The sequence below is a fragment of the Paramisgurnus dabryanus genome, chromosome 10 (assembly GCF_030506205.2).
Source record: "Paramisgurnus dabryanus chromosome 10, PD_genome_1.1, whole genome shotgun sequence".
Taxonomy (NCBI): domain Eukaryota; kingdom Metazoa; phylum Chordata; class Actinopteri; order Cypriniformes; family Cobitidae; genus Paramisgurnus; species Paramisgurnus dabryanus.
In genome coordinates, this window is record NC_133346.1 from 33688212 (window position 1) to 33703160 (window position 14949).

Below are 14949 nucleotides of genomic sequence, written 5' to 3' on the forward strand. Positions count from 1 at the left end.
CAATCGGATCCATAAAAAACGCAACATTTCTTGATTCTACGTTGACGTTGGATAATGCGGGTGTGTTAATTGGTAAGGTAATATTTTTGTTAAAATATTTAATGTTTAGTTGTAAGTTCGGTTTACGTTGCCGTTTTAACGATTTTCACATTTACTGCCGCAGATTCTCTGTTTATGTGTTTATCGACTCAAATCTTAGTTATAACCATTGAATAATCTGTTTCATATATGGGAGATGTAAACCATTATGTGTGTGTGGGGGGGAGGAGTAAATTACGAGAGTTGGGAAGTGGAAGTTCAGCGTACAAACGATTTGCAGATGCTAAACTCCGATAACCAAAATGTGTCTTGATATTTCGTGAACTAGTCCAGCAAACGCGCGGTCACGGTAGTTGTTAACATGAAATGATCACACTACTTAGAAGTAACGGGTACTGGAAAAAGAACTGATTATTTTCTATAAGTTTTACAAATGATTGGCAGCAGCCTATGTCACCTCAGATTTACCACACACTAATTTCCCCGCCCTTGTGTCAATGACGTCAGTCAGCTTCCCCTCAGGTGAATTAAATGTTACCTATCTAAAATTTTTAGATAATGGTTTTATTACAATCATAAAACTGTTGTTGTGTTATATGATGATCTTTATTTTTATGCTTTTTTATGATTCTTGTATTCTGTTGGTTAGTTAGCTGAAGTACTTACCAACAACTTATGATGAACAGAACAACTAACTGAAATAAGAGTCGAATTCAAATTAAAACGTAAAAATCGTAAACAATGTCGGTGAGTATGAACTTGATATATACAAATTAATATTTACAAATTATTTTTGATTTCTTAATTTTAAGATATATTATGAAACGATGAACGATCTTCCGTTGTGGTCATCTGACTGGCCTCTGACGTCTCTCTGTTCAAGTGCAGCGGGCCACTTTCTTCAGACTCTAAGCCAATCCATGCAGGCATCTTAAAGTGACGTAAGAAGCCTGGTAACCGTGTCAACATACTTCATTGATATATTTATCCCTCTTAGATACCTGCCGGAATAATGTTACATAGTAAGTGTATTTTTTCATACCTTTTAAATGTTCTAATGTTTTGGAATTGTGACTTTTTTAACAACAATAAAAGTAATAATAATATATAATATAATTTAATTATTATATAAACATAATTCAAGACCCTGTACAGTGCAATAACAGTGCAGACAAAATGGATGCAAGTTTGTACTACAGTGCTTCTTTGACTTGTACCCAAATAAATATAACATCTAGTCCTGTCACATGATTTTTTCCATATTCTTTATACAGAATGTTATAGTTTTAAAAAGTGCCATTTTAATTGGTTAACGAAGTAAACAAATGCTGTACATTTGACTTCACTATTGTGATCTTCAGTGTTCAGTGCATAGATATTATATACGTAGACACCTCGTAGACTGAGCTGCCTATTGGAGCTGACGTATCGGGCGGCCGCCATCTTGGATGGGTCTCCAGTGCGCTCCCTTGCATTCATTTCTAATGAGGAATAATCATAACTCCCCTAATTTTTACCGCATTTTCACACGGTTTGAGTTGTTATAAGCGGCAGAGATTTAGTTATGATACAGGACGCTGCCACACATTGAAAAATACTGTTTTCATCCTAAAATACTTTGTATTATTATGCTCTTTAAGTATGGTATATTGACAGAGGCAGACACTACTTAAGTGTTTTACTTTCTACATAAAAGTAAATGTTCAAGTATCTGTATTTTATCAGTGTTTATTTTGGAAAACTTATATTCCAAAGCATATTATCATAATTTTTACTCCACTACATTTCATAATTTCAATTTTGTGGTTTATATTTAATATTTAAGTACATTAAACATCTACTTTTTTACTTTTACTTAAACATTTTGTACTAAAGTATATTTTACTTATGTAATTTTTACGTATTTGGGTATTTTATGTAATTAGGTATTAAATTATTTTAATATGAATGAATTGAGAATGAATTGGCTGTGAGAATTTTCATTCCTATGGCGGTCGCGCTACTGAAGCGCCATCTAGTGGCTGTTTCCAAAAACGAATCAGAGTTTCCCCTCTTGTTCTTCTATGAGCTTTGACGATTCTGTCACAACAAAACCCTCCCGTTTTATAGCAACTTCCCATTGCCTCCTCATGCCTGTATCACTGGGAAACCTTCAAATGTGAAGAAAAAACAGCGAGAGATCATGAGAGAGTACCAGTTCCTGCTGAACATTGAGATAATATTATAAATAATAACGTAAAATCACCAAAATGATTGTTCAATCTTACTTGTGAAATGTAATCCCATGTGATCTGGAATCAATACTGCGCCTGTTATTGCAACCGTAAGGTGCACAAAATACGGCCATAGTATGGCTTTCTTTCCGTTAACTCCCATTGACTCTGATGCTAGCGTACAGTGAGGAGACCCATCCAATATGGCGCCGGCGCTTGATGCGTTCCAGCACATCATGAGGTGTCTACGTATATAATGTCTATGGTTCAGTGTAGCAGTATAAAGTGGTGTCACTGCCTAAATGACCACCTTATAATGGTCAACGCTGCATCTTATTTAGTAAACTCTGGCTTAACAGTCAATTCACAGGAACGGGTTTCATATGGCTATATGTTGCCCAAGATATTTTGCTGTGCATGGGTAAATGTGAACATTTTATGTTGTCAAGTAGATTGAGATTGTTCCCCCACCACCCCACAAATTTGGGAGCATGATGATAATGTGCAGGAAAATCATTGGGTTAGGGCTGCCAAACCCTTTCCCACTTGTAGACAAGGTAATAAATTGTTTAGCACAGTGGTCTCCAACCAGTAGCCTCAGTTTTAATATTTATACATTACATATTTTTATATTAGCTTGGCTTTTTTATGCATGTTAACATTTTAAACAATTATAAAACATATCAACAATTAAAATAAAATCAACAAGTAAAACAAAAACAATGTGATTAAACGATTTTCACACGGTTTGAGTTGTTATAAGCGGCAGAGATTTAGTTATGATACAGGACGCTGCCACACATTGAAAAATACTGTTTTCATCCTAAAATACTTTGTATTATTATGCTCTTTAAGTATGGTATATTGACAGAGGCAGATGGCTATATGTTGCCCAAGATATTTTGCTGTGCATGGGTAAATGTGAACATTTTATGTTGTCAAGTAGATTGAGATTGTTCCCCCACCACCCCACAAATTTGGGAGCATGATGATAATGTGCAGGAAAATCATTGGGTTAGGGCTGCCAAACCCTTTCCCACTTGTAGACAAGGTAATAAATTGTTTAGCACAGTGGTCTCCAACCAGTAGCCTCAGTTTTAATATTTATACATTACATATTTTTATATTAGCTTGGCTTTTTTATGCATGTTAACATTTTAAACAATTATAAAACATATCAACAATTAAAATAAAATCAACAAGTAAAACAAAAACAATGTGATTAAACGATCAACCTTTTATCCATCGTGGTAGCCCTTGCTCAGAAAAAAGTTGGATCTTGTAGACAAGGTAATAAATTGTTTAGCACAGTGGTCTCCAACCAGTAGCCTCAGTTTTAATATTTATACATTACATATTTTTATATTAGCTTGGCTTTTTTATGCATGTTAACATTTTAAACAATTATAAAACATATCAACAATTAAAATAAAATCAACAAGTAAAACAAAAACAATGTGATTAAACGATCAACCTTTTATCCATCGTGGTAGCCCTTGCTCAGAAAAAAGTTGGATACTCCTGGTTTAGCAGTTAACAGATTAAAATGATGATTCTGTTAGATCTGAAATTAATGATTGTTTAAATAACCAAGTATTCTGTTGTTTTTAGCAGATTTCTCGGGAGAGAGATGCCATTAATGAAAGGTATGTTGCTGCTCTATGCCTTCATTAAAACGTCAATGCTTGCATCATAATATCCACCTTTTCCACAAGCAGACAGGGATTTCCCAATTACCCATTTAAACAGGATGATTGAGACTTCTGGTTTGCAGCTTTTAATGTGTTGTAATGTATAAAACAGAGTGACATTGACAACCATGATACAGCGGTTTTATTTTACTTTACTTTAAAACCCACAATGTCAACAAGTAATTAGTTGTAATTAGCAACATTAGTTTGCGGTGGCAGCATGGGCACATGAGTATTTAACAGACTGTAAACATAACTTTGTCTGTTTCTCAGCCATTGAAGTTACACAGCATTGATTACTTAGCTCACCTATTGTGGTAAAAATAAGCACATTATTGTAATATTGTGGTTTTCCAGAATACATATGTGATTGAAACTTTAATGAATGCATTATTATTATTATAAATTGCTTGCATGCTTCCCCGATTTAGTCTATGAAAAAGCTTTGATTTAGCTCAAGTCTCTTTAAAACCAGCCTTCCTAAATGTCCAGTCTACTCTGATTGGTCAGATGACTCTGGATTTCAGGTCCTACATGAGTTTCTTTATTAGAGAAAATGATATTTTAACAAATGATGCTAAACACAAGGCTGGTGGTACTGTTAACTCTGTGCTTACCATCATTTATCAAAATAGCTTCTGTGTTCAGAATAAAGAAATTCGTACAGGTCTAGAACAACATGAAACTTGTGTATCATTTATTCACCCTAATTTTTGGGTGAACCATTTGTTAAGTTATACTTTATGGTTAAAAAGTAAATACAAAATAAAGTGCAAAGCATCCATGGTAAAAATGACTTAAATACTTTGTTATATTCATGGTGATGCAGATAGTAAAGAGTCCATTGCATTTTAACCCTCTAGGCGCCACGGTCGACTTTTGTCGACAAGATGCGTCACTGAAGGTAACTGCCGATTTGGTCACATAGGGTGTCAAATTTCGTTCATCCGCCCCCTCCACTAGATGGCAGACATGTCATACTTTATACCGGACTCAGAAAAACATCATGCTTTTATACAAACTCTTAGAGCAAGAGCGCATTGAAGTGCGCAACAGCATAGCTAGTGTGCAAGTGAGTCATTTTATCAGAGCGATAACCTCAGCGAGTTTTTTCAATACATGATCATATAATGGCATCAAAAAAGCTTACCTGCAATGAAGTGTTTGGGTCTTATATTCGCTGACAATGATCCTGAAGGGGAATATCTGCCTTCAGAAGATGCTGGTGATTCATTTAGTGACCACGATTCAGACGCGCCCCTGCTTTGCAATCGTGCAGCTGGCAAAGTGAAAGTGTAGCTATACACCAAGCACATGATGAATCCTTTGCCCAATGTCAGTGGTGGGAATGTTACACGGGGTCGGAGAATTCATCGGGTTAGCAAGCGTGTTACAGGTGTGGGGAATGAGGCTGGAGGTAATATGCGCGTCCAGTCTTTTTACCGTGCAAGCAATGTAGAGCGAGCTGCGTCTTCCCGAGCGGGCCCTGGGAGTCTGTCGGGCGAGCGGCCGACTTCCAGTGCTCCGTCCCGTGCACCTCATCACAATCACGGCGACAGTAAAGGCAATAGTCCCAGCTGTGCAAATTCTCTCCACTCGGGGCGCATGCGAGGCAGATCTGGCCATGCGGCTCGTAGCAGGAGCAGAGGCGGTGTTACACGGGGCAGAGGAGCCATTATGCATAACGTTAGTCTATCGACGCGCAGATCAGTTTGTTTACTACTTACTATTTACCCGAGCATTCAGTATTGTGCAATATAGCATACAGAAGGTTAGGGACATTTTGGGGGGAAAGAAGTGCTGCATTTTCTCATTCAAACATGTGACTTTTCATGAAAATTCAAGATGGCTGCCACATATGACGTCATAATATGCAAATTTAATGGGACATTTTATTCCCCTCCATAAAGTGTGTCATCCTTAATATTTCTCTAATTTACATAAAGTCTCTATCTCTTATCACGTTTAAGATATAGCCTTTTGAAAGTAACATGTCAAAATTAAACGTTTTAGGAAAAAACCTCTGGCGCCTAAAGGGTTAACTTGACAAGCAAATAAATTGACACACATTGTTTTGATTTTCAATATTTTAACAACTCTTATTAAACTCAACACACAGTTTTCAGCATGCCGATTGTAATCAAGATGAACAAACAAGAAATTAGTGCTGAAAGTGTGTACCTATATATGATTTCCGTAAATAAAATGGCTCGCGTGATGACCTTGCACCAGCGACCTCATCTGGGACAATTCATCAAACTTGGAGACATTTAGTAATTAAACATTATACCTTTACAGTCCACTGCTGCCTGTAAATAAGGGCTCTCAGCAAGGCAGTTATAATATTGTTTTACAAAAGTGATGTAAAGAGAGCATGCACAACTATTGCTTTGTCTAGCATGTAAAATATATGTTAGCTGCAGCAATAGAAAACGAAATATAAAAGATGCATGTCCACTTTGTTTGAAATAAAAACTTTTAGTTTTGAGGGGGCTAGTCATTTTGTTGCCAACATGCTATTCATAATTTAAACTTGTTACAATATTTTTTTGTAAACGTGCTTTAAAAATAATTACGAATTATGTCAATAGAAAATAAATAATACGCCTTACCTGACATCATTGTTCAGGAGTAAAGGAGATGTATGGTCCTAGTAGATTTTAGAAAAAGGTATGAAACATTAACAGAAATTTGCTGTTTTTAAATCTTACTTTTCTTGGTAAGATTATAGGCCTACGCAGTGTGTTTGGTAGGTAAACAAAACAAACACACGTTCTAGATTTGATTAAACAATTTCCAAAAATTCAGCCTTTTCACAATCGCGATAATGCAATATGAAATCTTGATCACAATATTACATACTGTAAGACATGCAAGCAACACACACTTTTGTCTATATAGATTTTTTTCCTGGCTCACTCCTACCCCTGCCATGGCCACCCTTCATTCACCATTAATAATTCATTAGATTATTTCCTGTGTGTTTTTGAATCTCTTATCTTATTTTCTCTACCTACAGCTATGGGTGTGCAGCAGCTTCTGTGAGCATCTCATCATTTTCTCATGGAAGTCAGCCTTGGCAGCTTCTGGACTAGGGCAGGTCAATCACAGTTTGCCAGTTCTACACATTGTCAACAACCATTACATCTTGTCATAGCCCTATAACAATTGTTTAATCTGCTCATATCTCCTAGGTTTTTAGTGCCTGTGGCCATTGTTGGACTTTAAGGCGTCCATTGCGTGTTCATAATTTAGAGGAAAGGCAAAAGATACAAATATCTAAGTTCAAATATTTATTGATCAGATTGAAAAAGTTTAACAGCGCTGGGTCCTCTCAAGTAGCGAACAACCAGCTCAGGAAGTAACATGCTTATTTATAAAATATGTGACGTCGATCTTTCTTCAGAAAATCTCCACCCACAAAGGCCGTTCCCCTCGTCCATCTGACTCCATCACCACACCCAATTTTAGCCTGTAGGCAAAGATGGACACACATAGACAAAGAAAAACAAACTGTTCTCCTCTCATCCCTGGGAGCCCTGCAGTTCCTCTCCAGTACTCCTCCACTTTGAATAGCATGTTATAATGCTTTCTTAAAAACAAATCATTAATAAAACATTCATTTATAAAAAACATAAGCTGTAAGATGAAAGTGATTATTATGTAAAACATATTTCAATATCATGACATCATTTCATTATTTGTAAAATTGGTTATATGAATAAGGCACACATTAACTTCTTTAGATAGATAAACACATATTAAATCTTTTACTGCAATACTACTTCTAAGCAAACACTTTAATCATTATTAAAAACCATCTGTTAGGAAAGAAAACACACACACACACAGACACACAGGAGATTCTGTTCTTCAAGGTTGAGCTGCCCTGCCCCCATTAGGTTATTCTGTATGCAACCTTCATTTCATTGGTTAATACACATTTATCAAAGACAACATCATGGATTAAAGTGAAAAAAATTCTTCTGACTGAAATTTTTTCAGGCCAAGTCATATTCCTTGTAAATAGGCGAGACCAATAGCATTCTAAGGGGAGATGTTTTTGCCATTATTTGCCATATTGAAGTCTACTGTGGCATTTATAGGGTTGCCAACTGTCACTATGAAATACAACAGCAGTGCGAGTATGTTTTTGTGAATAAACAGTGTTAACACTTAATTTCAACATATGATAGGTTTATTAATAGTTTGTTAATTTACAGCTTTACTTTTAACACAGCCCTTTACCTTTAACATCTGTCTAAAACAAAACACTTGTGACTCCTGCACTAAGGGTTAAAAACATTATCCCGTCATGTAAATCTACTTTATTCTGTAAGATGTAGTTTGCAGGGCATATCAGATTAAGGTGAAACAGCTAAATAACTCACTATATAAAAAGAAATATGAATATCACCACCTTTAATAAAACTTAATTATTTATTAATTGTAAATCTTATTAAATTTGGCATTTACTTTTACATTTTTTTTAAATCAAGGTTGAAACTGTTAACATTAGTTAATGCTTATATACTCTATATTTTTCATAGTTTGTTCATGTTATATAATGCATTTAATAATGTGAACAAATACATCTTTTTAAAAGTGGTACAGAAATGTTTATATCATATTATTCAGTGCACATAAACGAACAATGTTCTGCTCACACAACAGCTTATGTCACAATACAGTAACGTTATGTATGAATATAAACCCTGAACGAGCAACTCGAATGAAACTCGTGTACAATTCCCACAGGATGCCTGTAATCACAGTGACAGTTGTACATTGAATGACTGTACCCTTTATCCACAAATTATTATTTTACAATAGAGGCAGAGCTGAGGTGCTATTTTATGCGCAATGTTATGCACAAAACAACGCATTGTGCGCAAATTACACAAGAACAAAATTCAAGCTCACTAAGGATAAACAGTCAGTGATGAAATAAGGATAGGATAATAAACAATAATGTATATATCTTAGTAAAGGTATAAATTGATTTAGTCAGAGCGGTGAGAGATTAATTGTTTGATTAACATTAGTGACAGATATAAGCAAAAATGGTAACTTACCCTTTTTTCTGCTGTTTACTTTCTCCTAAGCTCTAAATGGTCGTTTTTAAGGATACTTGCAAAGACGGGATTTTTGACGCATAACCTATGTGTATTTAAGGGCAACAAAGCGGCAAAAATACTCACAAGCTCAAAGAGAAGCGAATGCGCGACTTGCTTATTCCCCTCATACAGAAACAGCTCATTTAACACTGTTGTTATTGTTTTAATTTAAAATCACTTGTTTTTAAATGCAGATATATGTACAAACGTCAAGATTTCCTGACCACGCGCACATGCAACTGCAAGAACTGACAGGATGACATCAAAGTACTGCGAGAGCATTTTGGAAGCAGTCTCGTTTAATGAGTTCTCGGTTCGCTCTCACGGGATTTTGATGTCATCTGACTGCCTCTTGATTGTTGTGGTGCCACGTGAAGTTTACCCAAATGTTAAACAAACTCGTTGTATCAGCCACTGGTTAGATCAGCGTAGCAGTCAAAAACGATCACGTACGAGACAAATCAATTACCCCCAAAATACAGGACCCTAGACTTACTGTGCAAAGACACGTAAATTACCTGGCTGTTAGATTTTCTTAGCCCACGAACTGAAAGGCTTGCCAATCTTCCTCATTTCGCTAAACCAAGTTAATCTCCATTGGTCTTATACACCTTTATCGATGTCCAAAACATCGGATCGTTCCTGCATTACAAGTATGTCCATGCTAGCAGAAATAAAGTTTTACCTCAGCTTAACGTGAGATACAGCCAGAAAACCCGGAGTGGATCTTGTGCGTAGTGATTACAGAACGCATACAGTGGAGAGAGGAACGTGATTGTGCTCCACTCCAGGCTTTGATCACAATCCACTTAACAAGGTGAATATACGGCGTCTTTATGAAAAGTTAATTTAATAATTTTGCAACTGACGGAAATCCGTCGTAGACTCGCTGCAATCGACGGAAATCCGTCGCTACGACGGAGAACTTTAATCCATGCAACATCTTATATTTATTACATCAATTATTCAATGATTAATACTGATTAAGTAAGAAATACATTGCATATTTCATCCTGTGAATATTAAAGCATTAGTTAATAACATCATTAAATACTTTTCCCCCTCAGACCTCTCTCTTATCTTGATCGATGCCAGGCGTAAATTCCTCGCTAATCCTCCTTACAGCACACACACAAAAACTGGTAATTTTCCTCTCTCAAACACCTCATTTCTACATAATAGCTCAGTGCATATATGAAACACACAATGTTTATAGAATAAAATGATCAATTAAAGAAATATAAAAATGGAACAAAATCAATTTCCACAGTCCTTATTTGGACATCTTTGTAACTTTAACACTTTTAGCAATCAGCATGAAATGTAGGCAGTAAATATGTAAAACATAATTATTCAACAACACAACAGTACTCCATTGTTCATGAATTGGTTAAATGCATTCATTAGTTAAACATACTAATTTTCACTTTCTCTAAATATAACATAGTTATAAAGCAAACAACTTGTTTATTGAAACCATCTGTTCTGCGTGTTTTCTCTTCAGGGCTTTGTTCCTACCCCCAACTGGAACAGCCTTTCAACTTTACACACAGACATTTACTCACATATCTCAGCACAGAAAGCATAATGGCACATATGGATTATAACATAACATACTGATTAATAAAACAACATAAAAATCCCACACCTTACATCACTTCCAGCAATATCAGCAGCCATTATCACATTAATAATTTTTTGTAAGTTATGTCGGGCCTTGGTGTTTTGAAGCTAGAAGTTTGAGGCTATTTTTTGAATGGCATCCACTGATGGATAATCTGTTTACCTAAAAACAGGTAATGTATAAACATTGCAAATTCAATTAATTTACAAGTAAATACTTTCACAAATATTAAATATTATTAGCAATTATTATTATTAATAATGTACATTTTAAATTACATAACAGAACAACTGAACATGTATAATTTGTTTTTTGAAGGATATGCATGGTAGATCACAGATTATATCTCTCACTATCTATAAGCAGCATGCTATATAAATGTTCCACTTAATATTTAATGCGCTCTTACCTTGATTGTTAGGGTGGTGTTCATACGAAGCAACTTATTGCTTATCTGCTTGGGAGAAAGCTACTGCTGGGGCTCTCCTGCTGAGGTTGTCTTAATTTAAAAAAGAAATTAAGTCATTTATCTGAATATGAAAGGGTTAAGTCATAGGAAGTTTTGAATGAATGACTTAACAATTTGTTTTAATAATGTTTATTTACAATGTATTTTATTCCGCTTACCTGAATCTTGCAGAAATCTGGCTTGATGTTAAGTCCACCCATGGCCGCAGCCAGCTATGAGGTCACAGAGGTCCGGACCTCGTTAATTTTTTCATATAAAAAAAAATAAAATTTGAAGTACTCTGAATGACAAATTAGTTTTTCAAAACGAATCCGCATATATAATTAAGTTTGGACAGTTTACTGTATAGTTTATTGTAAAATGACGAAGATTGGCTTAAGCTGCGACATCGCGGGTACAGAATTTGCAGTGTTGCCAGATCCCATTGTTAGAAATCCTCATTATACGTAGTGTTTTAGCAATTAATGTGACACGTTGACATTATCTATAAACTGATTGTTAGGTGAAGGTAATTATTAGTATTAGCGATTTTTTTCTGAGCAGGTTATTGCTAATACTACATTTGGTAAGATAAAAGCAGTTATCATCATATTTGTGTCCGTAAGAGTATCAACAGTATCAACAACACTATCGAAAAACAGAAAATAACTCTGGTACAAAGATGTAGAAGAATTGGGTTTAAATGAAATATGCCAAATATGTTAAAACACGTAGCGTTAAACAGTAAAGCTAATCTCAACAAAACATAAGCATTTAGAATTGTTATTTCATTTAATTTAAAAGTTAACCTTTAACAAACTCATGCTGAAAACAATAAGAGCACTAAACAAGTTCTTGTTTAAAATCTCGTTTTTGTTATATATAATATTGCTTATTAAAATGATTACAAAACTAAACATTGCTGCATGAAAAAGTAATAAATAATCCAGCAGTTCCAGTCCACCCCCAAAACAGAGTGTTTACCCAAAGTGTAAAAAGGTTAAGACAGAATATTTTAGATCCCAGGTAAAAAATAAAGTATGCTTCAATGTACTTAAACCACTTAAATACTAGCAAGTACTTTTGTAAGTTATGCTACAAATATACTAATTAAAAGTAAAGTTCTACTTGAGCAGTATTTCAATTTACCTGAAAAAGTAAGAATACCAGTACCAACTAGATTTTTATTGAAATAAATAATGTCTCAAAATAACACTTAGATGTTTTTAACTTAATTTTAAGTAGTACCAAAAACAAATGTGAGATATAAGCCACAAAATGAGTGCACGAAAATAGTACATTTACTAAGTGTACTTAAAAAGTGTATTTTATTTAAGTGCACTTTTTCCATCTGGGATAGCATTTGTTAACTCTTAACACCCCAGCCTGGACCTCGCTAATTGTCAAACCCTGGCTACGGCCATGCCTGTTGGGTGGCACTGGTGCCAGACAGTCTTCTCCAACCTCTGAATGAAAGCCACCACGAGTGGTCATTTTTATCTTGGTGCACAATGACTGTGTCTACATAGTCTTAATGCTTAATAAACTGATAACGTGTAAGGTCATTTAAACGCGTAAAACAGTTTTCTTTTATAGGGTAAAGCCCATAAATGGCAAAAACTGATTAGCACAGGTAGTTTTTGTTCTTAACCCCGATTTTAACATTGCATGTAAACGTCTTAATGTCTTTCTTGCTGTTTCATATGTGCGCATGTCTCCGCCTGTAAAAGATAAACTTCACAAATGGAAGTAAAAGAAAACGCTGGAAAGTGTTAATGTAACAAGCTGATTTTTATAGTATATAATATAATATAAGATCATAATATTATATTCATGTAAAAATACTCATTTTTTTTGTTTATCCTGTGTCTCAAGTCACACTGAGTGTGAGAAGTCATTTGTCCAGTGCAGTCGTGAAATCTAATGATAACTGCAACTCCTTCAGTCTAACATGATGGTTGAATTACACACAGATAAACTCCCACTTTATAGACCACAAGATTTGAGTTCAGGCAGATGAAGATAGTTGATTGAGTTTAGTTGTAATTGTTTGGCTGTTGGCTCATATTATTATTGATTTTGGCAGTTTTCTTACAGCCCTTGTCTGTCAAAAGACAGACATTGAGAAAGTTTAATGCAACCTCTGGTTGTAAAGCAGATTTTAAACTGATCTTTTTAATTCTGTCACTAGCCCACTATGATCCATGTTTACCAGCTGTGAAAGTGCAGGCCAAAAATTATCCTTCACCTGTGAGCCTCTTCCCACATGTAGATAAGGTAATGAATTATTTGATTACTGTCACTGTTTCTGTCACTGGTGCAAAATAACTGTCTTAGAGAACATGAAGAATCGCCCAAACTGTGGTATTGCTCTAGCCCTAAACAATTTGAGAATCTTGATGTTCATGACACATGGTACATTCACCTAGTAGGCATGGGCCCGTATAAGATTCTGGCGGTATGGTAGCAAAAATACCACGGTTTCACAGTGTTACAGTATTGCCATTGCAACACTAAAATGTGTTATTTTTCAAATGCCAGGTAAAAATTAAGCCTTTAAATTATAATATGCTTTCAAAAAATATATATTTTTGTAATGTATATTAAATGTAAACATCAAATCAATCACATGACTTAATGATTTAATGAATTTTGTATAAACACCGCTCATACCTTGGAGACGGTATCACAGACCATTTTAGTGGTTTTGTAACCTTGACTGTTTAAAACCTCGGTATACCTTAAAAACGTTAACCGGCCCATGCCTACCACGTAGTATCTATTATTTAGATGGTTGAAAGGTCTGTTTACAGGTAAATGCATTAGTAATAATTTATTGTTTATAGTCCAATATTGATTGTGAGAATTATTAGAATTTTCCTTAAAAATGTTCTAACATCTTTTTCTTTTCTTCATGCAGCACTTCAAACCAGCATGTGATCTGCTAGGATGCACAGATTCAATTCTGGCCCATTGTCATCCCCACACCTCATCTGCCATCAGTTTAGTTTAATGTCGGTCTATTGCAAAAGTTCTTATAAACTTTAAATAAGACTTTGTGTAAAGAAAGGGTTTCCAAACCTTTCATTCCACAACATATTAAGCCCAGGATACACGGCTGTGTGACAAGGATTGTTTAAACTTAAGCATGTAGACTGTTGATGAAGACACCTGTTGAATCGGGGGCTGCGACACACGTCATCAGCATGCGCTAGTGGTAGACAAATACAGGTAAGCAGGTCGTAGCTGCAAGCACATTGATGTGCGTTGATCATGCTGAATTTCTAACACTGTCATAAAACTATCGTAGGTGTCTTTGGGCCCAGGACTGGGAAAACGGACGTCTATAAACCTCTCTCACTGTATGACATAGGACCACCAATTAAAATAAATGATCACAGAAATCTTCACGATTGGTAATCTTTCATCTGGGACAGCCAAAAATCTTGCTGTGTATTACAGGCTTTAGACAGGTGTAATCTTACAGTATATCAAAACCATTGCCATTGCTAATAATTAATTGGGCAAACCATCACTCAATGCAACACTCACTATCTTATGGTGTGCCCCAAAGTGGGTCCTCACCCACAGTTTAAAAACCCCGGTGTAAGAGTATGTTGTATTATAATTAAAGTCACATCTGTGTTATGTAACAGTTTTTCATTATATTCAGTGTAACATGATTCTTTCAACAGTTACTACGTTACAGTGCTCTTAAAGTGTCCTGGTCAGTTTTGGGTCTTGTGAAGTAATGTAATGAGAATGTGATCAATAGCTTTGCAGTATTTTTGTTACACTGTGGCTGTAATCGTATTAT

The 14949-nt window shown here is 35.3% G+C and overlaps 2 long non-coding RNA genes across 2 annotated transcripts; both read left to right on the forward strand.

Moving 5' to 3' along the window:
• The first annotated feature begins 283 nt into the window (after nt 1-283).
• On the forward strand, nt 284-7156 carry LOC141282924 (uncharacterized). Its single transcript, XR_012337809.1, has 4 exons — nt 284-1061; nt 3864-3898; nt 6963-7043; nt 7138-7156. It is a non-coding gene; the product is annotated as an uncharacterized lncRNA (long non-coding RNA).
• Nucleotides 7157-10713: 3557 nt separating this feature from the next.
• On the forward strand, nt 10714-14949 carry LOC135718192 (uncharacterized). The gene is made up of 4 exons (XR_010520660.1): nt 10714-10856; nt 13324-13409; nt 14053-14363; nt 14443-14949. It is a non-coding gene; the product is annotated as an uncharacterized lncRNA (long non-coding RNA).